The following is a 23,293-nucleotide window of genomic DNA, read 5'->3' as shown; positions in this document are numbered from 1 at the left end:
TTCCCAAGTTTTGGCAATTGTGAATAAAGCTTCTATAAACATCCATGTGCAGGTGGTTATGTGAATATAAGTTTTAAACTTAAGTGAATACTAAGGAACACAGTGCTGGATCATTTTGTGAGATTATGTTTAGGCTGTAGATTCTGCCAAAGTAACCATAATATTTTATATTTCCACCAACAGTAAATGAGAGTTTCTGTTGCTCCACATCCCCACCAACATTTGGTGGTGTGAGCATTTCGGATTTTAGCTACCTAATAGGTGTGTAGTCAGATCACACTGTAGGACATTTATTTATGTTAATTGAAGTAAAGTTCATTACAAGCTATGTAAGTTACAGGTATACAATATACTGATTCATACTTTTTAAAGTTTATACTCCATTTATAGTTATTATAAAATATTGACTATATTCTCTTATTGTATAGTATATCCTTGTAACTTATTTTAGACATAATAGCTTATACCTTTTAATTTCCCTCCCCTTGATTGCCTTTTTCCCTTCCCTCTCTCCAGTGATAACCACTAGTTTGTTCTCTATATGAACCTGCTTCTTTTTTGTGCTATTCACTCGTTTGTTGTATTTTTTAGAGTCTACGTATGAAGTGGTATCATATAGTATTTATCTTTCTCTGTCTGACATTTCATTAGCATAATACCCTCCAATTCAAACCATGGTGTTGCAAATGGCAAAATTTCATTCTTTTTATTGCTCAGCAGTATTCCATTATATGTATGTATATATATATATCTGGATATAGATATGGATACCACATCTTTATCTATTCATCTGTTGATGAACACTTAGGTTGCTTACATATCCTGGCAATTATAAATAGTGCTTCAGTGAACACTGGGGTCATGTATCTTTTCAAGTGAGAGTTTTAGGGTTGTTTTTTTTTTATATATATACCCAGGAGTAGAATTGCTGGATCATATGTAGTTCTATTTTTAATTTCTTAAGAAACCTCCAGACAGTTTTCCACTGTGGCTGCACCAGTTTACATTCCCACCAACAGTGTATGAGGATTCTTTTTTGTCCACATCCTCACCAGCATTTGTTATTTGTGTTCTTTTTGATGCTAGCCATTCTGACAGAAGTGAGGTGATAGCTCATTGTAGTTTTCATTTGCATTTCCCTGATGATTAGCTATGTTGAGCATCTTTTCATGTGCCTGTTGGCCATCTGAATTTAGGATAATTTATTTTTTAACAGAGCAGCCTAGGCACCGGAGCCTCACAAATGCCCTGCAGAGATAGGCAGGAGTGGAAAGCTGTGACATATTAATGCATTCCGAGTCCTGCATGATTCAAAAATAGTTTTCTTCATCATCATTTGTATTCATTAATGTAGCTAGTTTCAGTCAGGTGTCAGAACCGATGAGCACTCTCAGAGGCCCTCTCACCCGCTCCACCATTCATACTGAATTTTTTTCCCCTTGCAGCACATCCTTTACTGATCCTCAGTTTTAGAGAGCTGGTCCTGTTGGGCTTTTCAGCTTACTGTCAGTGCAGTGAGTTTGCAGCTGATTTGCCTGCAGGGGAAAAGCATTTTGCTGGAGGTATCTTTGGTGTCATTTTGGACAGTACCTCATAGAGTTTGTGTTTATGTAGATGGTCTCTTGGAATTTCCTGGCTTTAGTTTTCTCTGGTGCCTGATGGAGGTCAGTGTCAGTAATAGTCATGATTGTCAGCTCACCAACTCTGCCTATTTCAGGATTTTTGCTTCTTGGTGGTAAAAACCAAAGATCCAGAAAATCAACAGGATATTCCCATGCTAGGGGTAACATACACTTTGAACATCATGCCCCATCTCAAAAATCTTTTTTAAAGCCCTTCTAAAAAAATCTCAGAGCTATTTCTCCAAAGTTTTGCTTTTCTCAGTTTTATCTCATTAATAATAATTATAATACTAATGGGAGAGGGTGCTAGGAGTCTTAGAGCTGTTCTTGTGTAGAAAATATACTTCTTTTGCTCTTATAAACATATGTGTGTATTGTTCATATAAAATACATGTGTGCATATGTGTATTATATTTAATAAACATATATATATATATATATGCTTCCTGGTGGCTCAGTGGTAAAGAATTCACCTGCCAATATAGGAGACTTGGGTATGCTCCCTAGGTCAGGAAGATCCCCTGAAGAAGGAAATGGCAACCAGTTTGAGTATTCTTGCTTGGGAAATCCCATAGACAGAGGAGCCTGGCAAACTGTCATCCATGGGGTCACAAAAGAGTTGGACATGACTTAGAGACTAAAGAACTACTATATCCATATATATATATATATATATATATATATATATATATATATATAATTATCTAGGGTATTCTAGGCCAGCACTGTCCAATAAAACTTCCCGGATGATGAAAATTTTCTGCACTGTCTACTATGGTAGCCACTTGCCACATATGTCTATTAAACATTTGAAATGCAGCTAGTGCAACTGAGGAACTGTATTTTTCATTTTTAATTAATTTAAATGTAAATTATATGGTCCTATGTGCTTAATGGCTGAGAAATATAGGGGAAGACATAGATTGCTTGTTCAGTGCTAACTCTTTCCTTTGGCAAATTCACAGATATTTTATAGGAGGTAGAAATAAACTAAATTTGGAAACCTTTTGGCCTATTAACTTTAACTATGAAATTTGAGATGCTTACTTAAAAATTTGTTTCTTGATGTGATTTTCTGTGTCAAGTCGTCAAGTCTGGCCCCAGATAGTTCTTAAGAAGTTTGTAAATGATACACAGGAAGTTTTAGGAACATGAGGCTTCAGTGTTTCCCTTGATGTCCTCTGTGGGCTGGGATAAAGAGCCAGACAATGCTGAGCTTCCGAGTCCCATGTATAACAAGAACCACAGAGAGTAAGTACACTGTTAAGAGGTCTAGCGTCAGTGATGGATGGGACTGAGCAGAGCTATGGAATGAATTCCCTTTGCTCTGAAAATTTCTGATTTGGAAACCAGAGAAGTCAGGTGACTGGGAAGTGTATTAGTCAGGACTGGCTAGGGTATGCTGTGATAACAACAGGTTCAGCCTGAAATCTCAGGGACTTAATATCACAAAGGCTCAGGTCTTGCTCTTTCCAAATCTAATGTCATTGGGCAGCTGTTTAGAGCCTTTGTCCCTCATGCAGTAACTCTGTGATCCTGGCTGTTGCCATCTTGCTCTTTCATCATTGAAGCCACCAAGTTCCATGCAGGAGAGAAAAAGAGTGTGAATGGTGGCACACACCAGCTCTTAAGTGTTTAGACCCAAAAGGGACACAATCCCTTTTGCTCACACGCCAGGGGCCAGTGCTTGACCGTGGCCTTGACTGTGCAAGGGGCTGTGAAGTGTGGAGGAGCCCAGAGATATTTGGTAAGTTGCGAAACTGTTAAGTTGCGAATTTGTTAAGCAATTAACAAATCCTCTGCATTTAAAAAATTCCAACAGTTTAGAATGATTTTGGAATTTTCAACTATTTACATTAATTCCCTTAGATATAATTTGGGAGGTTGTGCAAAATATTTTATCTCTAGGCTTTTGTTCCAGTTTGGAATTCACTGGGATACTCTGTTGATGTAAATTTGACTTCTGTTACTTTTTTAACATTTGGTGTTACAATGCTAATTCACCTTAAGATCCTTTGGGCACAGGCATTCATAGATTTAAAAGAACATTATGATAATTTCATTATCCATTTGAGCAGTTTTAGTTCACCTCTTTTGGGATGTCGATTGGCAACCCACTCCAATATTCTTGCCTGGAGAATTCTATGGACAGAGGAGCCTGGCAGGCTACAGTCCACGATGTCACAAAGAGTTGGACGTGACTGAGTGACTTACACTTTAAAATACAAATGGAAAGAGTATCATACATAATTTCCTCAAGCTTGTACTGAAGTTGGGCATTACTATAAAATTTTAGAAGCATGCTGCGATTTGTTTTGTTTATTTTTAGCTTTGCAAAACCAAGTGTACTACATATCCTGGTGAAATGCATTCTTCATTCATAACAGCCAGCTTTAAAGTGGCAAACATGGAGAAATCACTGTTTTTCCTAAATCTCTTTCTCCCATATCACATCTTAAGCCAATCATCTGTTGATGGGCACTTGAGTTACTTCCATGCCTTGGTTATTGTAAATTGTGCTGCTATGAACATTGAGGTGCATGTGTCATTTTGAATTGGCGTTTTCATTTATTTTCCAGATATATACCCAGGAGTGGAATTGCTGGATCATATGATAGCCCTATTTTTAGTTTTTTAAGGAACCTCCATACTGTTCTCCTTAGTGGCTGCACCAATTCATAATCCTACCAACAGTGTAGGAGGGTCCCTTTTGCCCGTATCTTCATTAGCATTTGTTATTTGTATACATTTTCAGGATGGGCATTCTGACTGGTGTGAGTTGATACCTCACTGCAATTTTGATCTGCATTTCTCTAATAATTAGCAATTAACAAGCACTTCTTTTTTTTCCTCTTAAAATGTTATTTATTTTAAATTAGAGGATAATTGCTTTACAATGTTGCATTGGTTTCTGCTGTATCACAGTGTGAAGCAGCCATAGGTATACATATGTCCCCTCCCACCTCCCACCTCATCCCACTCTTCTGGGTTGTTGCAGAGCACCAAGTTGAGCTCGCTGCGTCACACAGTGAATTTCCACTGGATGTCTACTTTACATATGGTGATGTATGCTTCAATGCTCCTTTCTCAGTTTGTCTCACCTTCTCCTTCCTCCACTGTGCCCGCTCTTCTGCTCTCTATGTCTGCATCTACTGCTGCCCTACAACTATGTTAATTAGTACCATTTTCCTGGCTTCCATATATATGCATTAATGTATGATATTTAATAAGCACTCCTTGATGATTCTAACATTGGGATAGTCTGGGAACTCTGCTTAGTTTATTTTCAAGTAACCAAGTTTGTCTAGGAATGGGAGGTTGAATTCTTGTTGGGTTGAAAACAGGATTATTTGTACATAAATAAGGTTAATGACAAAATAAATTGGGTTGTATTTAATCAGTTTCTCAAACTTCAGTCATTACTCTGCAATTTTCACAATTTTTGCATGGTCTCATAATTTGTACAGTTATTTGTTTAATGTTTTTCTTTCATTACACAAACCAACTTATTGAAATGGGAAATTTCATGCTGTGAAATTGTGATTTTATCATTAAAAAGTTTTGTATACCACTTTTAATTATTTCAAGTACTCAGTGTGGAACCTGCATCATATTTGGGGGACATAGTGTAAATTAATTCATTGTTCCAATGTAAGAAGGTCACTGCTTTTAAAGTACTAGTTTATGGATTTATTGGCTGAATTATGCCCTGTAAGCTTGAGATATGCAAACATGCTTGTCAGAATTCAAGCATTTACATTTCATTCGTAGCCTTTATCAAAGCAGAACATTTTTGGTTATACTAATAAGTGGTTAATATAATAAATGATCAGCAGCACTGACATTTTTAATGTAGTCATTTGTTTGACCTCACCTTTAGTTGGCTGTGCTCATCTCTCTATTTGCTTATGGTGACGACAAAAAAAATTACTATTTTCAAATCGGCTTTTAAAAAAAGTAAATACTAAGTCCATTCACCATGAATTTTGTTACAGAAAAGTTGCTCACTCTACAAATCACTAGATACATATACTTTCAGACATGGAACATTTTCTATGTCCTGCAGAAGGTTTATAAGGTAAATTTAAATGTGTGTACCATTGGTGTTTTTGGCAATTTGAAATAATATCTAATAATTCCATCTTAACTGAGAGCTACATTCTTTCTATTTTCTTATATTTACCATCAGTCTAACACCCTCTCTTGACCCCGTGTCTTCCCCAATTACTACCTTGAAAGGATATTTCTCTCCTCCCACGCAACCCACTCCAGTGTTCTTGCCTGGAGAATCCCAGGGATGGGGGAATCTGGTGGGCTTCCGTCTATGGGGTCGCACAGAGTCGGACACGACTGAAGCGACCTAGCAGCAGCAGCAGCAGAAGCAGCAGCATGCTTCCTTTGCCCACTCCAGGTAGGTTTTTCTCCTCTTATCAAGGGGATCAATGGCTTTTGCTTAATTTAATTCAGCAGCTGGTTCTCGGATCTCATCTTACTTGACCTATGGGCTGACGTTGACACAGATGGCTATCTCTTCCTGGAGACTTGTTGTCACTTGGCTCCCAGGACCCTTTCCCTCCACCTTGATTTCCTTGTATCTCTGGGTCTCTACTTCTGCATCCCCTTGGCTGAGTCCTCCTCATCTGTCCTCATCTCATCTGAGTCCCTTTACACTGGACTCAGATAAAGACAGTGAAATAAGGACAAAGATGCATGTAGAGAGATGTTTCACAGCATAATTTAAGTAAACAATTGAAAACAATAGGAGGAAGGAAGGTTAAATAAATTATGAAATGTTCATGTGATGGAATATTGTACACCTGGTAAAGTATTTTTTCCAGGTGTAATGAAGGATACTGGAAATATCAGTGATCTTTTAAATTAAAGTAGGATATTCAACTGTGCTTATAGAATTATGCAGTTTTATAGAAAAAAATCACATACATATACAGTTCAGTTCAGTTGCTCAGTCATGTCTTACTCTTTGCGACCCCATGAACTGCAGCATGCCAGACCTCCCTGTCCATCACCAACTCCCAGAGTTCACTCAAACCCGTGTCCATTGAATCAGTGATGCCATCCAACCATCTCATCCTCTGTCATACTCTTCTCCTCCTGCCCTCAATCTTTCCCAGCATCAGGATCTTTTCAAATGAGTCAGCTCTTCACATAAGGTGGCCAAAGTATTGGAGTTTCAGCTTCAGCATCAGTCCTTCCAATGAACACCCAGGATTGATCTCCTTTAGGATGGACTGGTTGGATCTCCTTGCAGTCCAAGGGACTCTCAAGAGTTTTCTCCAACACCATAGTTCAAAAGCATCAATTCTTTGGCACTCCCCTTTCTTTATAATCCAACTCTCACATCCATACATGACCACTGGAAAAACCATAGCCTTGACTAGATGGACCTTTGTTGACAAAGTAATGGCTCTGCTTTTGAATATGCTATCTAGGTTGGTCGTAACTTTCCTTCCAAGGAGCAAGCATCTTTTAATTTCATGGCTGCAGCCACCATCTGCAGTGATTTTGGAGCCCCCCAAATAAAGTCATCCACTGTTTCCCCATCTATTTGCCATGAAGTGATGGGACCAGATGCCATGATCTTAGTTTTCTGAATGTTGAGTTTTAAGCCAACTTGTTCACTCTCCTCTTTCACTTTCATCAAGAGGCTTTTTAGTTCCTCTTCACTTTCTGCCATAAGGGTGCATATCTGCATATCTGAGGTTATTGATATTTCTCCCAGCAATCTTGATTCCAGCTTGTGCTTCATCTAGCCCAGCATTTCTCATGATGTACTCTGTATATAAGTTAAATAAGCAGGGTGACAATATACAGCCTTGATATACTCCTTTTCCTATTTGGAACCAGTCTGTTGTCCCATGTCCAGTTCTAACTGTTGCTTCCTGACCTGCATACAGGTTTCTCAGCAGGCAGGTTAGGTGGTCTGGTTATTCCCATCTCTTTCAGAATTTTCCACAGTTTATTGTGATCCACACAGTCAAAGGCTTTGGCATAGTCAATAAAGCAGAAATAGATATTTTTCTGGAACTCTCTTGCTTTTCAATGATCCAGTGGATGTTGGGAATTTGATCTCTGGTTCCTCTGCCTTTTCTAAAACCAGCTTGAACATCTGGAAGGTCACGGTTCACGTATTGCTGAAGCCTGGCTTGGAGAATGTAAATATACATGCACACTCAAAATATCATATATATACATAGAAAAAAGGCAGGTGTAAACATATCACAATTTTGATAGATGTTAACTATTTGAAAAATTCCAAAAGGATTATGCATTAATATAGTTCATGGAATTCTCCAGGCAAGAATACTGGAGTGGGTAGCTGTTGCCTTCTCCAGGGGATCTTCCTGACCCAGGAATCAAACCAGGGTCTCCTGCATTGCAGGCGGATTCTTTACCAGCTGAGCTATCAGGGGAACCCATAAAGAAAATAGTTTTTGTGAAAGAAAGCAAAACCTGTCAAGATGGCAGAAAGAGCTGCTTCCCTGGGTAGGTTTCCAGGGAAGAGTATGACAAAGGGGCCAGTGGAGAAACATCCCAGATTTTCCTGAACCACTTCTTTCGATGTTGCCTTTTTATTTTAAACTAGTGTGAGGTCCAGGGGTATAATGCACATTCACATTCTAATCTTATAAGAAAAATACCCATGGAAAAACTTGATGTGATTTTTCTGAATATCCATGACCTAAAAATATTTTACTTCTGGAGGAGTCAGAACAAAGGGAGATGGAAGGAAGCCTTCTACGCTGTACTGCTGGAGTCACCAGCTTTGACTCTGAGCTTAAGGTGTAGGACTGAGTCGTAAATACCCATCCACACCTGTTCTAACATCTTTGAGTGACCAGAAAGTTATGGAGTGTAGACATCTTTCAGTAGGAAAGTGGAGTTTGTTGAGGCACATTTGGGGCCACTTTGCAGGGAGAAACCAAGCCAAATCCCATACCATGTTTACAGCCCAATGAGACGAGATTTTTTGAAAAAAAGATTATTTAATTAATTTACTTGGCTGTGTCTGATCTTAGTTGTGGCATGCAGGATCTTGTGTTGTGGTGCACAGGGTGCTCTCTGGTTGTGCTGTGTGGACTCTGTAGTTGCAGCACGTGGGTTTAGTTGCTCCGCAGCATGTGGGATCTTAGTTTCCCCATCAGGGATTCAACCTGCATTCCCTGCATGGGCAGGCAGATGGTTAACCACTGGGCAACCAGGCAAGGCCCAGAGACAAGATTTCTTAGTGGGTGGGTTGCAGGTGCTTTATTATCATGTCCCCTCTGAAGTGCTCCCGTATTAACCGGGACTTACGGTGTGGTTGCTGTCTTTGTTGAACTCTCTCAGCGTGTCACTTTTCAGTTTCAGAAGAAAGATATTTCAATCAAATCACCTTCCATTTAGGACATTAATTAATCAGGGCAAGATTGCCCTGCAATGACCTAAGAGAATGACAGGATGTTTTGATTTACTCTTAATACATATGGGACTTTTCCCCTTGGGCCCAAGCTGTGATACATATACATTTTATAATTAAAATTATGTATTTCACAATTACATACAAGAGTAGGTATTAACTGACAGCATCAACTGCCATCCAGTTTCAGAAGCAGCATGTTAACAAATATATTTAAAAAGGATTAACAAATATGTGAGCCCCACCCCATGGACGCTGGTCCCTGTCCCTTTTCTTCCCTCTCTGGCATTACTGCCATCCTGAATTTGGTGTCACATGCACATGTCAGTTTGCTTTGGGGAGGATAACTTTTCCTGGCAACCATACCCAGTTAAGTAGACGAGAGCTCAAAATACCACTTCCTGACAGACTGTAATGTAATCGCTCTCCTACAGTGGTTGGGGTGAGCCTCCAAAAGGGTTTTCTTGGCTGACCTTCCCATTTTCCATTGTGCTGGTCCCACAAGGGTTTGTGTGGAAGGACATGGATCGACTGAAGCTTTTGGTGTTGCTGATGTGGCAGAATCTTCCAGACAGGTGACCCCTGATGACTCATCACAGACCCGGAGTCCTGGTTGGTGCCCTTCAGCATGTGGTATCTTTCTCCAAGATGGGTGGGTGAGTGTGTGTGTGTTTCGGGGCGGGGGGGGGGGCGGCGGTTACTGGACAAAGCTCCTCAGTATGCCTGTCCTTCCCAGGGCTCTGGCAGAGAACATTGAGTCCAGAGAGTCAGGAAATCCAGCAAGCATCACCTTTTTGTCTCCAATCACGTTTATGATCTTTTCTTGATCAGAGTTCAATTTGTTATCAAAACCCTCCCCTCTTACCCCTGGTGGAACAGCAAACTAATTACTGTTTCTTTTTATCTCAAGTTCCTGCAGTCAGATGTTCTAATTGATGTAGCTAAGAGGATACAAATTAAGTGCAGTGATACTTCCTGAAATACTCTAGGTATTCCACTAAAAAAGGGGTTTCATGGGATATGCTAGTTTAGATAAACCTCTTGAAAAATGACAGAACTTCACAGAACCTTCAGTGTCCTAGTGCTTCCTGGGATTCTCCAAGAGTGAAATAAATATACATGGATGGTTGTCAAAGTCATCATTTTTAAAACTGAAGCATCTCGTGAAATGATGAGCTTGGGACAGACTTTGGGCTCTACTGGAGTGTAGTTATTTACTTTCCATGCATTTCCCCCCACTTTATTATGCTTGCTTTCTAAATGGTTGCTTTGGGCAACAACAGGAACTGTGTGTGTGTGTGTGTGAGAGAGGGGGCGGGGGGAGAGGGAGAGAGAGGTGTGTTAACAAGTTGGATCTTTCACAAACTGGTTAATTAGTCTATAAGTCTGCAAATTATAGAAAGCTCACAAAAGGCATTTTTTGAAGGATTTTGGTGTTCTAGCATCTGCATCTCCTCATTCTCCAAATCCCAGTTGTGCCAAATAGATGAAAAGTTAATTCCATTATGGAGTGCAGAACTGCAAAAGGAAGTTCAAAAAAGGCCCTGTTGTTTTTCCATTGCAGCATTTCCCAGGAGTGTCCGTCTTTGGGACCTACTCTGCCGCTAATGGTCTAGTGTTTTTGACAGATTTGCGGTTGTTTCTGCTTCTGGGATGAGCAAACTGCAGGGGAAGTTCCTGTAAAGACTGTGGGGAAAAGGCACAATTAGCAGATAAAAAGCCAGGTGATAGAAAATAAAAAGAGATTGGGTGTTCAGTGTGTTTTAGGGTTGGACACTGACTGAGGGACTAAATTGAACTGAGAGTGGGGGGATTGAAGGCAAGAAGGTCAGGAAACACAAATCATATTTATTGGGATTGGAACAGTGTTTGGCTGTCCTCTTGTCTTTGAGATTTCAGTGATCTGCCCCTGGGGGTGTGTGACCTGGGAAGGCTGAATATTGTTTCTCTTATGTTGACTGGACTTGGTTGTTACATTTATTGAGATTTTCATTAGTGAATTTTTTACCTGAAGGCATTTTTAAGAGTATTATTATTTTAACATATTATTATTTTTAGCAGTATTGTGTACATTTTTTCTCAGCTACTTGAGGTTGAATCGAAAATAACAGTTTTTAAAAGTAGTGAGTTCAGTACAGCTGTATATAAGACCAGTTTTTTTAAAATCTCATGTTGAATGACTAAATTTGCATTTGAAGATGGTGAAGTCAATGCACTGTGTAGAGCTAATGTCTGAGACAAAAGGGAAATGGTACCTTTGACTGTGGGCACCAGACAGTCCAGGTGGCTCTGCTGAGTTTCATGATGAGCTTGTATTAGTTTGTTATTCTAAATGCCCAACTCTCAACCGGTCCTAAAACATGGCGCCCAGGCCCCGTAGTACAGTGGTTGGAACTTCTCTTTCTTTCCACCTCTGCTTACCTAATATGAGATCTTGCAGGCTTCTGCCACAGGTCATACCAGGGCCACTTGACAGGGCTGTTGAGATGGCTGGAGACCTGAGCAGAATAAAGAATATCCTCTTTTCCTCCTGTCATTTATGAAACACACCCTCACACACATGTCTGTGGGAGTGAGCTTCTGCTGAAGGGGGAAATGGGAGACTTCTGACAGTTTCACAATTTATTCACTTTTAATTTCTTTCCCCCATTTTCCTTGTAGGATCTTCTTCATTATGCAGCATGGAAAATGCCTAAATTATTTCCTGTTCCTATTTTTTACTTTGTCAACCATTTAATGGGGGACCATTACATGGGGGGACCATGCTGATGGTCCAGCCTTGGGTTTTGTGAGTGGGAAGGAGATTTTTCAATGAAGGAGACATGGTGTCTGCCTGCCTTAAAAACCTCACTATTGAGTGGGTAGAACTTGTGTGGGTAGCTGGAGAGGCCTTCATGGAGAAAGTGAGTTGTGAGTGTGAAATGAAGTGAGGAGAATGATTCAGATATCAGGAGAGTGGAAGTATTGTGACCAATTTTTTTTTTCAAACATAATTCCCCTTTTCTAAATTGTAGATATTCTACTTATGGCTTCATTGGCTATTTATCTTCTTGTGTAATCCCTTGTGTTCTAATCCATAGGATTAAGCAATGGAATATTTCTTTTCACTGTTGATCAATTCCTCTGTGGGTTGCAGTTGCATCCAGGACTAAATTTGCATTGAAGGATGGCTAAGTTTCAGTGGAGCTGCGTGAAATTCATGTTAGCTTAGGACTAAATGCAGAGTAAAGTGTTTCAGAGGGGCTCCAAACAACAACATTTTTATTTCCTCTTTCCTTTTTGTGCATTGGTATGTTCTTTCTGCAGCTGAGTTGAAGGAGAGCATATTACCGAGATGTTTGTGCATCCTTGATGCCAATTATTTCCTTGTATGTAGGTTATGTAACTATAATAGAATTCTAGGGAAAAAACCTCAGTGGTTCAGGGTGCTTCTTTACAAAAGAGATAAAAGCAGTATATATTTTAATGGAGTCAGATGTAGGACTACTGATGCTATAGGAAAACCTGTGAGAGTTAATAGCTTGGGCTCTGTTGCTGTTCTGGCTAAAACCAAATTTGTTCTTGATGGGAAATTGAGACAAAATTCATTTTGACCAGCCTTTCCTTGCTGTGATGGGCGGTTAAACCATGGTAAGTTTCTGGTGGTGAAGACACTTTGGTGAAATTTTAAAAATAATTCTTGGGGTGCTAGATCCTTGAGTTTACCCATTCCAATACTCTTGCCTGGAAAATCCCATGGACGGAGGAGCTTGTGAGGCTACAGTTCATGGAGTCGCAAAGAGTCGGACATGACTGAGTGACTTCATTCACCCCAAACTTCAACTCTATTCATGTCCAAAAGTGCCCAATGTGTAGTCAGCCCGGGAAAGTCTCTTCATACTCTCCTGATACATTTAATCATTCCGTTTTCTGTGCTAGTTCCTTATACAGAATGATTTGTGGTTAACTCTCTCTCTCATCAAGGACTCTTCTAGTATGTCTGCATTTCCCAGTCTGCAGACCAGGACTGCCATGTAGGGAGGGCTTAGAAAATATTTGCTGCATTCAATTCATTTGTTGAGAGCCTCTATTGTGGTGTTGGAAGTTCACCAACTCCAGCAGTGTCCTGGAGATCTGTTATTACATCCCATCTATGTCTTCAGAGGCCTTTCAGCAGATTTCTGAGATGAGGTGGTTTGTATTAAAATTCAGTTTCTTGCAAGTAGAGAGAAATATACAGATGGTCTTTATCTCTTATTCCACTGAGATCGGCTTTTTGGAGTGGGGAGGAGAGGGAGGCGGTAAAGTCTTGGTGCTTAGGAATAATTAGAAGTGCTTTTGACAAAACCTGTTTGATTCATTTGGAACGGTGGCTTTTTGGTGACCTTTCATAATCCACTACTAATGGCATTTTCCCCACTGGCATAAATTTTACTTTCTGTTGATAATAACTTGGGTGACACCATTAATATTCTCTTCTTGCTCTGCTGAAAACAACAGCATGTCAAACAAGATGAATGGCAGGGGTTAGATGGGAAGTAATGCTGTTTGCAGTGCAAGCAGTGTGGAAAGGATCCCTGCTAACCAAATGCTTAGACAAAACATGCTTACAGTGGTGCTTGGAAGGATATTCATAATCAGTCTATGGCATCATGTTGATTCAAGATGTCTTTGTTAATGCAAGAGTTTACTTCAAATTTAGGCATAGTGCTGAATATTCAGTGATTGCTATCAAAGGACTTAGTGGGGGGTGTGTGTGTGTGAATGGAGACATTAACTAATGTTCCTTTAAACAAAGGCATAGAATAAGTCCCATTATGTTATAGGTTTTAATGACTTAGACATAGATTCATGGGCCAGTGGAAACAGGTGGGCTCACCTGGTAGAATACATAAGCTGAAGATGAGCTGGGGAAGGGTTTGATCACTTGACTGGCAAGCACCCTTGAACTGCCATGTTTGAGAAAGTGCATTCTTTTCCCTGCCGTCTGCTGGCTGCCAAATGTAGTTTGCCAGGGACTCTGGAGGCCCTGATGATGGGCAAAACTTTAGGCTATTGTAAAGTGTACAGCCTAGAAGAGATGCTCAGTGTTGGTCTGCCTTGGTGAGCTATCAGCATTATAAGTCGGCAGAGTATGTTTTTATAGCCCCTTTGGTCTCAGCTTCAAAATTGTGTCTCTGTATCCCACCGCTGCATCTCTATATGCTTCCCTAGTGGCTCAGAGGGTAAAGCGTCTGCCCGCTATGTGAGATACCGGGGTTCAATCCCTGGGTCAGGAAGATCCCCTGGAGAAGGAAATGGCAACCCACTCCAGTTCTCTTGCCCGGAAAATCCCATGGATGGAGAAGCCTGGTAGGCTATAGTCCATGGGGTCGCAAAAAGTTGGACACGACTGAGCGACTTGACTTCACTTCATGGAATTTAGTGAATGTATGTTATTCACTGTTGATCAACAGAGATATTTTGTCTGTACAAGGGAGTAATGTGAATAATTCTTTGCGGTAGGATTATACATTAATATACTCATACATACAGTATAGTATGTTTTACATTGAGCTTCCCTGGTGGTAGAAGGGAAGATGGTAAAGAATCTGCCTGCAATGGAGGAGACCTGGGTTCAATCCCTGGGTCAGGACTCTTCTTGAGAATCTTCCCCTGGAAAAGGAAATGGCTACACACTCCAGTGATCTTGCCTTGGAAATCCATGGACAGGGGAGCCTGGTGGGCTGTAGTCTATGGGGTTGCAAAGATTTGCACATGACCAAGCGACTAAAACATACACACACATTTTTTATGTTATATATAATATATATGATACACATTGAACTTTGTACCATATATCCACTAATATATTAGAATCCGGTAAAAGAGCTTTAACCCACTCCAGTGTTCTTGCCTGGAGAATCCCATGGACAGAGGAACCTGGTGGGCTGCTGTCCATGGGGTCACACAGAGTCGGATATGACTGAAGCGACTTAGCGTACATGTGTGCAAAAGAGCTTTTTTCCTCAAATTTGTTGAAGGTGTTTAAGAATTATTAGCATGTAGGGAACTTGTATTCTCTTGGTTAAATCCACCTAATTTTTACAGATCTTATGTGTGTGTGAGAGAGAGAAACATGATACATTAGTGCCTGAGTACAGAGCTGGAATTCAGGTTTTGTAACACCTGGCACAGCACTGTTTGTACTGTGCTGTGCTCTGTTGCTCCAGTCTTGTCCAACTCTTTGCAACTCCATGGACAGTAGTCTGCCAGGCTCCTCTGTCCATGAGATTCTCCAGGCAAGAATGCTGGAGTGAGTTATCATGCCCTCCTCCAGGGGATCTTCCTGACCCAGGTATCGAACCCGAGTCTCCTGCATCTCCTGCATTGCAAGCGGATTCTTTTCCTGCTGAGCCACTGGGGAAGCCCCTCTCTTTGTACTACCCCACCTAGCTTGTCCTTTCTTTGCTCTTCCCTGAGTCATATCTGGGTAGTGGGAATCCCAAAAGTGAACTCTTAAAGATGCAAAGTAGTGTTTCCTACTGGGCTTCCCTGGTGGCTCAGACAGTAAAGAATTCGCCTACAATGCGGGAGACCTAGGTTTGATCCCTGGGTTGGGAAGATCCCCTGGAGAAGGGCATGGCAACCCACTCCAGTATTCTTGCCTGGAGAATCCCATGGACAGAGGAGCCTGCTGGGCTACAGCCCATGGAGTTACAAAGAGTCAAGACATGACTAAGCGCCTTTCACCACCACTAAGGAATATTTCCCATCTGTCCCTGAAACGGAGGATCAGTGAGGCTGCACTGCACCCCAAGGGTTTGACAGGAAAGCCAGCTTTAGCTGTGAGACATGATACGTCTCTCATTCAGAATTTAATGATCTGAAGAACTCAACTACTTCTAAATTATTTTTCTCGGTTTTAATGAAATTGCTTAGTGTAATTAAGTGCTATGTGGCAGTAAAGCACAATGCACTATTTACAGATCTCTTGTCTCCTAAAGATCAAAATGGGACTGGAAAATTAGTCATGTTCCTGTTAACTTATTTATGAATTACTCTGTGGTTTAATGAGATGGTTGTTAGTGTAAGGGCAAACCAGCTAATTTTCGGCATCAGATTACAGAAGGACATTTTAGATCAAAAATATAAACTATAACTGTATGTAATTTTACACACCAGTGAGGAAATGGCATAACTCAGGTTGGCTGTCTATGAATGATCTTCTCCAGCCCCCTGTGCAGAATTCTGATCTAGGTTCATGTGTCTGATGTCATCTCGATGAGAATGTATTAGTGAATGCCCAGACATAGCTAGTCATTGATATTCGTTTCTCTGCCTGAAGCCTCGGGACAGAATTACACCAGTCCTCCAGAACACAAGGAAGCTAAGGCATTGACATATGTTTATTTAGTATCCACAGCAGTGGACTTTATTATATGTTTTCTTTTGGGAGGTGGAATTAATAGACTGTATCTCTAGATATATGTCAGAAGATAGAGCCTTTCTCTATATTGTTTCTTTTTTTACAACTGCTTTGGTTTTACTAGGGTGCAAATAATATTTCCCAAGCCCAAGTTATTTCCCTTTCAGTAGATCTGAGACTTTTTCTTGACTAATCATTGATATTTTTACTTTGAAAATTGGCAACACGTTTGTAAAATACAGATGTCTATGCTTGACTGAATCCTTTTTCTTTTGCCACATTTCCCCATGATTGATTGAGGGGATTCTGTGACTGGGAAAAATTCCAGTGCCTATGTTATACTCTGTATTGGCAAGGAATATTATTTAAAAACATGCTTACTTGCTCCAGGTCCCTTCCTATAGCTAGTGTGGGAACAGAGAAGGAGCACTTCATCTAGGTAAACTCTTTAAAGAAATTTATTAATACAAAGGGTTGTGGGGGGAAGTTTTATACTAATTGTTAAGAAACACTTTAAACATATTCTCCTAAGGAATAAGCACTTACCCTTTTTTTTTCAAGAGTTTTTTTTTTTTTTTTTAATTGGAGCACAATTTCTTTACAATGTTGTATCGGTTTCTGCTGTACATTAAAGTGAATCAGCTATACATAAGCATATATTGCCTCCCTTCCACTCCACCCCTACCCCACCTTCTAGGTCATCACAGAGCTGAGCTGAGCTCCCTGTGCTATGCAGCATATTCTCACTAGCTATCTATTTTACACATGGTAGTGTATATATATATATGTCAGTGCTAATATGCACTCATAATATATGTCTCTCAACTTGTCCCTCCCTCCCTTTCCCCCACTGTGTCCACAAGCCCATTCTTTATGTCTGTCTCTATTCCTGTCCTACAGATAGATTCATCAGTACCATTTTTATAGATTCCATATGCATGTGTTAATATAAAGTATTTGTTTTCCTTTTTCTGACTTCACTCTGTATGACAGACCCTAGGTTCATCCATGTCACTGCAAATGACCCAGTTTCATTCCCTTTTTGGTTGAGTAATATTCCCTTGTGTATTTGTACAACATCTTTATACATCCATCTGTCAATGGCCGTTTAGATTTCTTCCATTTCCTGGCTATTGTAAATAGTGCTGCAATGAACACTGGGGTACATATATCTTTTCAAATTATGGTTTTCTCAGGGTGTATGCCTAGTAGTGGGATTGCTGGGTCATACGATAGTTTTATTCCTAGTTTTTAAAGGAACCTCCATATTGTTCTCCATAGTGGCTGTACCAACAGTGCAAGAGGTTCCCTTTTCTCCATATGCTCTCCAGCATTTATTGTTTGTAGATTTTTTTGCTGATACCCATTCAGTCCACTGTGAGGTCATACCTCATTATAGTTTTGATTTGCATTTCTCTAATAATCAGTGATGTTGAATATCTTTTCAGCACTTATCCTTAAGCTCCAAAATTTCACCAGAAATATTCTCTTCCAATGATGAAAATAAATTCTCTGTAGTGAGTCTGAAGGCCTACTGTGTGCCTTTATAATCAGAAGCTTTTTCTGAAACACATTTCCCATGGTCCGTAGGGGTGTGTGCCGGCTCAGTACATGTACTTGGATTCTTTACACCCAACATAGTTTTAAATTCACACCCGGTCATTTTATACTGCGCCACAGTTTACATTTGCATCAGACAAGGTTTTAGTTGTAGACGTTAGAATCCATAATAGCTCACTTAAACACAAAAGGGTTTATTAAGTGGTGTAGACTCAATGGCAGAGTGGTAAATGGATTCAAACAGATTCAGGGTGGAGCTCCCAGGAACAGTTCCAAAACCACACTGTCAAAGCAGACTGTCAAAGGTGCTGCTGCCGCTGCCACGACCAGGGGGCTGCCTGCGATGCCAGGGTGTCCCTGCAACAGCTCCTGGTCCGGAATCACGCCTCCTCTGCCATCTCCTAAACTTACAAACACAGCTCATGTGGCTTTCAGAGGTGGGAGTGGGCCCACATTCATGGTTGGATTCTTTGACTTAAATTGGTTTGCTGGTGGCATCTATGCTTCTTCCTGCCTGTGGGTTTGCATGAGCTCTTCCGCCTAATTGGGGTACCTCTATTTCTTCCCTTCTGATTAAATTTCCATCCTCCTTCCTTTTTGGTTTGTAGCCCAAGATATCTTATTTCCAAGAGTCCATCCCTATAGCTGCTGGCTTCAGAAACTTTTCTATTTCATAATGTTCTACAATACTTTTTTTAAAAATAAAAATTGTATATATTTAAGAATGTAAAAATGGTGTTTTGATATATACATTGTAAAATGACTACTACATGTCTATCACATCACATAGTTATCATTTTTGTTGTGAGAACACAAGATCTACTCTCGTAGCAAATTTTAGTATAAAATGCCGTATTATCAACTGTAGATACCCTGCTGTACATTAAATCTATAGAACTTATCATCTTACATAATTGAAACTTTCTTCCTACTGACCGGCATCTCCCACTTCCCCTACCTCTCTGCCCTGGTAACCGTCACTGTACTCTCTGTGTCTATGATTTTGACTATTTTAAGATTCCGTATATAAGTGAGATCAGACAGATTTTTTCCTTTCTGTATCTGGTTTATTTCACTTAATATGATGTCTTTCAGGTTCATCCATGAGGACAGGATTTCCTTCTTTTTTAAGGCTGAATAGTATTCACTGTGTATACATATATGTACCACAAATTCCATCTGTCGATAGACACTTAGGCTGTTTCCGTATCTTGGCTGTTGTGAATGATGCTGCACGGAACATGGGAGTGAAGATATCTCTTCAAGATACTGATTTCATTTATTCCAGATATATATGCCAAAGTGGGATTTCTGGATCCTATGGTAGTTCTATTTTAGTTTTTTGAAGAATCTTCATACTGTTTTCCACAATGGCTGCACCAGTTTACATTTCTAGCAACAGTTCACCAGGGTTGTTTTTCTCCATATCCTTGCCAATACTTGATGTCTTTGTCTTTTTGGTAATAGTCATGCTAACAGAGTACTTATTATATTTATGAAAAGTGAAAGTGTTAGTTGCTCAATTGTGTCTGACTCTTTGCGACCCCGTGGACTATAAACCACCAGGCTCATCTGTCCATGAAGTTCTCCAGGCAAGAATACTGGAGTGGGTTGCCATTCCCTTCTCCAGGGGATCTTCCTGACCCAGGGATCGAACTCAGGTTTCCTGCATTGCAGGCAGATTCTTTACCATCTGAGCCACTAGGGCAACCCATCATATTTATGTACCAATTATTTATGTTGTAATATTAAGAAGTTTACATGTCCTGTTTTTCTGAGTAGTAACTACACACTTTATACCTGTTTTCATCCCCTAAACCTAGTAGAATATACTATGGTAGACCTTTGTTTTTGGTGTTAACTATAATCATTGACAGCATCAGTTCAGTTCAGTCACTCAGTTGTGTCCGACTCTCTGCCACCCCATGGACTGCAGCATGCCAGTCCATCACCAACTCCCAGAGTTTACTCAAACTCATGTCCATTGAGTCGGTGATGCCATCCAACTATCTCATCCCCTTCTCCTTCTGCCTTCAATCTTTCCCAGCATCAGGGTCTTTTCAAATGAGTCAGTTCTTCACATCAGGTGGCTAAAGTATTGGAGCTTCAGCTTCAGCATCAGTCCTTCCAATGAATATTCAGGGTTGGTTTCCTTTAGGATTGACTGGTTTGATCTCCTTGCAGTCCAAGGGACTCTCAGGAATCTTCTCCAACATCACAGTTCAAAAGCATCAATTCTTAGGTGCTCAGCTTTCTTTATATCCAACTCCCACATCTGTACTTGACTACTGGAAAAACCATAGCTTTGACTAGATGGACCTTTGTTAGTAAAGTAATGTCTCTGCTTTTTTAATATGCTGTCTAGGTTGTTCATAGCTTTTCTTCCAAGGAGCAAGCGTCTTTTAATTACATGGCTGCAATCACCATCTGCAGTGATTTTGGAGCCCCCCAAAATAAAGTCTGTCACTGTTTCCCCATCTATTTGCCATGAAGTGATGGGGCTGGATGCCATGATCTTAGTTTTCTGAATGTTGAGTTTTAAGCCAACTTGTTCACTCTCCTCCTTCACTTTCATCAAGAGGCTCTTTAGTTCTTCTTCACTTTCTGCCATAAGGGTAGTGTCATCTGCATATTTGAGGTTATTGGTATTTCTCCCAGCAATCTTGATTCCAGCTTGTGCTTGATTCCAGCCCAGTGTTTCTTATGATATGCTCTGTATATAAGTTAAATAAGCAGGGTGACAATATACAGCCTTGATGTACTCCTTTCTCAATTTGGAACCAGTCTGTTGTTCCATGTCCAGTTCTAACTGTTGCTTCTTGACCTGCATACAGATTTCTCAGCATGGAGTCTGATTTTTCTTGGAATATTCCATCAACCCTCTTTCGGGCTTTCTACATAGTAAATGCTTAATGGATGCTGTTGGCCACTCCATAGACAGATTGTAGTATCCATCTATGTCTTTAAAAAAGAAAACTCTTTGCTCATTGTTATTTTGTGAGTTACATATAATAACTCACAAAAAACTTTACAGTCTTTGTTGAAATCATCTGGTGGGGAATCCAGCAAATAAATATCCTTTGAAATTTTCAAACAGGTGGATGCTGCTTCCAAAAGTGTACTTGGTAGGAACTTCCTGTAAATGAACCTTCCTTATGGCTTCCCAAGTGGTTCAATGGTAAAGAAGCTGCCTGCCAATGCAGGAAATGCAGGAGACATGGGTTTGCTGTCTGGGCCATGAAGATCACCTGGAGAAGGAAATGGCAATCCACTCCAGTATTCTTGCCTGGAGAATCCATAGACAGAGAAGCCTGGCGGGCTACAGTCCATGGGGTCACAAAGAGTTGGACATGACTTAGTATGAGCACATACACACATGCAGAAGCCTTGTCACCAATGGTTAAGTTGTCCTGGAGACAGTGAAGAGCCTCGAAAGAAGAAAGGCTGGAAAAGTGCTAGTGGTCTGCTGTCTTCACTTCTGTTTGCTTTGCCTTGTGTCTGATTTGTTAGGAATTTACTTTATATGTAATATATTAAAAAAGCCCAAAACACACCAACAGCGTTTCCCAAGTCAGGATATTGGCTGTCTGCGCAAAGGGTTCTGTGATCAAATACCACTGGGAAAGTTTACAGTACCCCTCTTGGTGATCACAGGGCTCATTAGCATGTAAAGTGCTGTGGGAAAAAGAAACAGGTTTGATTTTATTGAGCTTTCAGAGTTTCCCTTCCTTATTAGACTGCTGCTGCTGCTAAGTCGCTTCATTCATGTCCGACTCTGTGCGACCCCATAGACGGTTAGCCCATCAGGCTTCCCCGTCCCTGGGATTCTCCAGGCAAGAACACTGGAGTGGGTTGCCATTTCCTTCTCCAATGCATGAAAGTGAGAAGTGAAAGTGAAGTCGCTCAGTCGTGTCCGGCTCTTAGCGACCCCATGGACTGCAGCCCACCAGGCTCCTCTGTTACTCCTCTTTTCTAGATTACTTTGAAACATCTCATAGAATTATTCTTGAAGTGAATACCCTGGAAATTTGGGACAAACCAATGTTTCATACATGGAATTTGAGTTTAAACAAATGATGGTACTTTCGTTGTAAAAAAGTTTGTATTGGATTTCTTACTAATGTGAATTTGTATATACTGATTTTCCTTTAGTGGTGTCATTCTAGTATTTGGTTTTGCAATGTATGGATAGTCTTCTAAATAACAATCATTTTAAAAAGCTGAAAGTAGAATTTCTCTTAGAGAATTGTCCTTTTTTATCAATATACCTAGAAAAGCCATTTTCCCCCTTTGATTTTTATTTTTCTTTAAAATGCCTCTGGTACACAGAATTTGATCAATCATAATCCCTAGTTTATGATACACTCACATCATTGGAACATGGAAGATATCCCTCTTTTTTGTTTATAATAATGTAATTAGTATCCATAAACCTGGGACCTTAGCAGTAAATAACATCTAATATATGTATACTCTCCAACCTCATCTTTCTGCTTCATTCTACCTGGCATAGAGTTAGAAGGAAGAAAGGACAAGAAACAGGAAAAGTTTGTTAAAAATTATATGCTTAAAAATAATCATTTTATATATTAGGCAAGAGTCGGACACAACTTAGTGACTGAACAACAACAACAAATAATACTTCTATTTTAATTTTTTGAGGGATCACCAAATTGTTTTCTATAGCAGCTGCACCAGTTTACTTCCCACTAGATCTCCAATTTCTTTACATTCTCATCAGCACCTGCTGTTTCTTTTTTTTTTTTTTTTCAATCAATAACCACTCCAGTGGGTGTGAACAGGTATCTCATCGTGGTTTTGATTAGCATTTTCCAAATGACTAATGATTTTGAGGCTCATTTCATGTTCTCAGGACTCCCTTGGAGATGTTATGAAAAATATGGACTTTCTCTATAGAAAAGCGAACATATTTTCCCCACATACATTTGCAGAGCATCATAGAGCCCCTGAAACCCATATGGGGAGTCACAGGCCTAGATTTAGAACCCTCCTTAGGGGATTGATATTACGGTTAGGTGGTTCTCTCTAAGCCATCGCTGTAAAGAGAATGAACTGTATAGTTTTACCTTTTGTTAAGCATGAGAAATTCATAGTTCTAAATTGAAATATAAGTCTTTGGACACAGGAGTTTTCATTTGCCAGAATGTAGTTTTGGGATAAGAAATAGAAGTAAGAAGGGAAGCCAGTCCTGGAAAGATGAGCAGGGCTGTGGTTCAGGGAAAGAAAATTGGGCTAAGTCTTCAGTTCAGTTCAGTCACTCAGTCGTGTCCGACTCTTTGCGACCCC

The 23,293-nt window shown here is 40.1% G+C and overlaps 1 protein-coding gene across 2 annotated transcripts in view; it reads left to right on the top strand.

Annotated features, from left to right (window-relative positions):
* Positions 1 to 23,293, top strand: part of FRMD3 (FERM domain containing 3) — a 347,210-nt gene that overhangs the window by 40,648 nt on the left and 283,269 nt on the right. The window lies entirely within an intron of this gene.

Source organism: Bos javanicus, chromosome 8 (assembly GCF_032452875.1).
Source record: "Bos javanicus breed banteng chromosome 8, ARS-OSU_banteng_1.0, whole genome shotgun sequence".
In the NCBI taxonomy this organism is placed as follows: Eukaryota; Metazoa; Chordata; class Mammalia; order Artiodactyla; family Bovidae; genus Bos; species Bos javanicus.
This window is presented reverse-complemented; position numbering and strand designations above follow the sequence as displayed.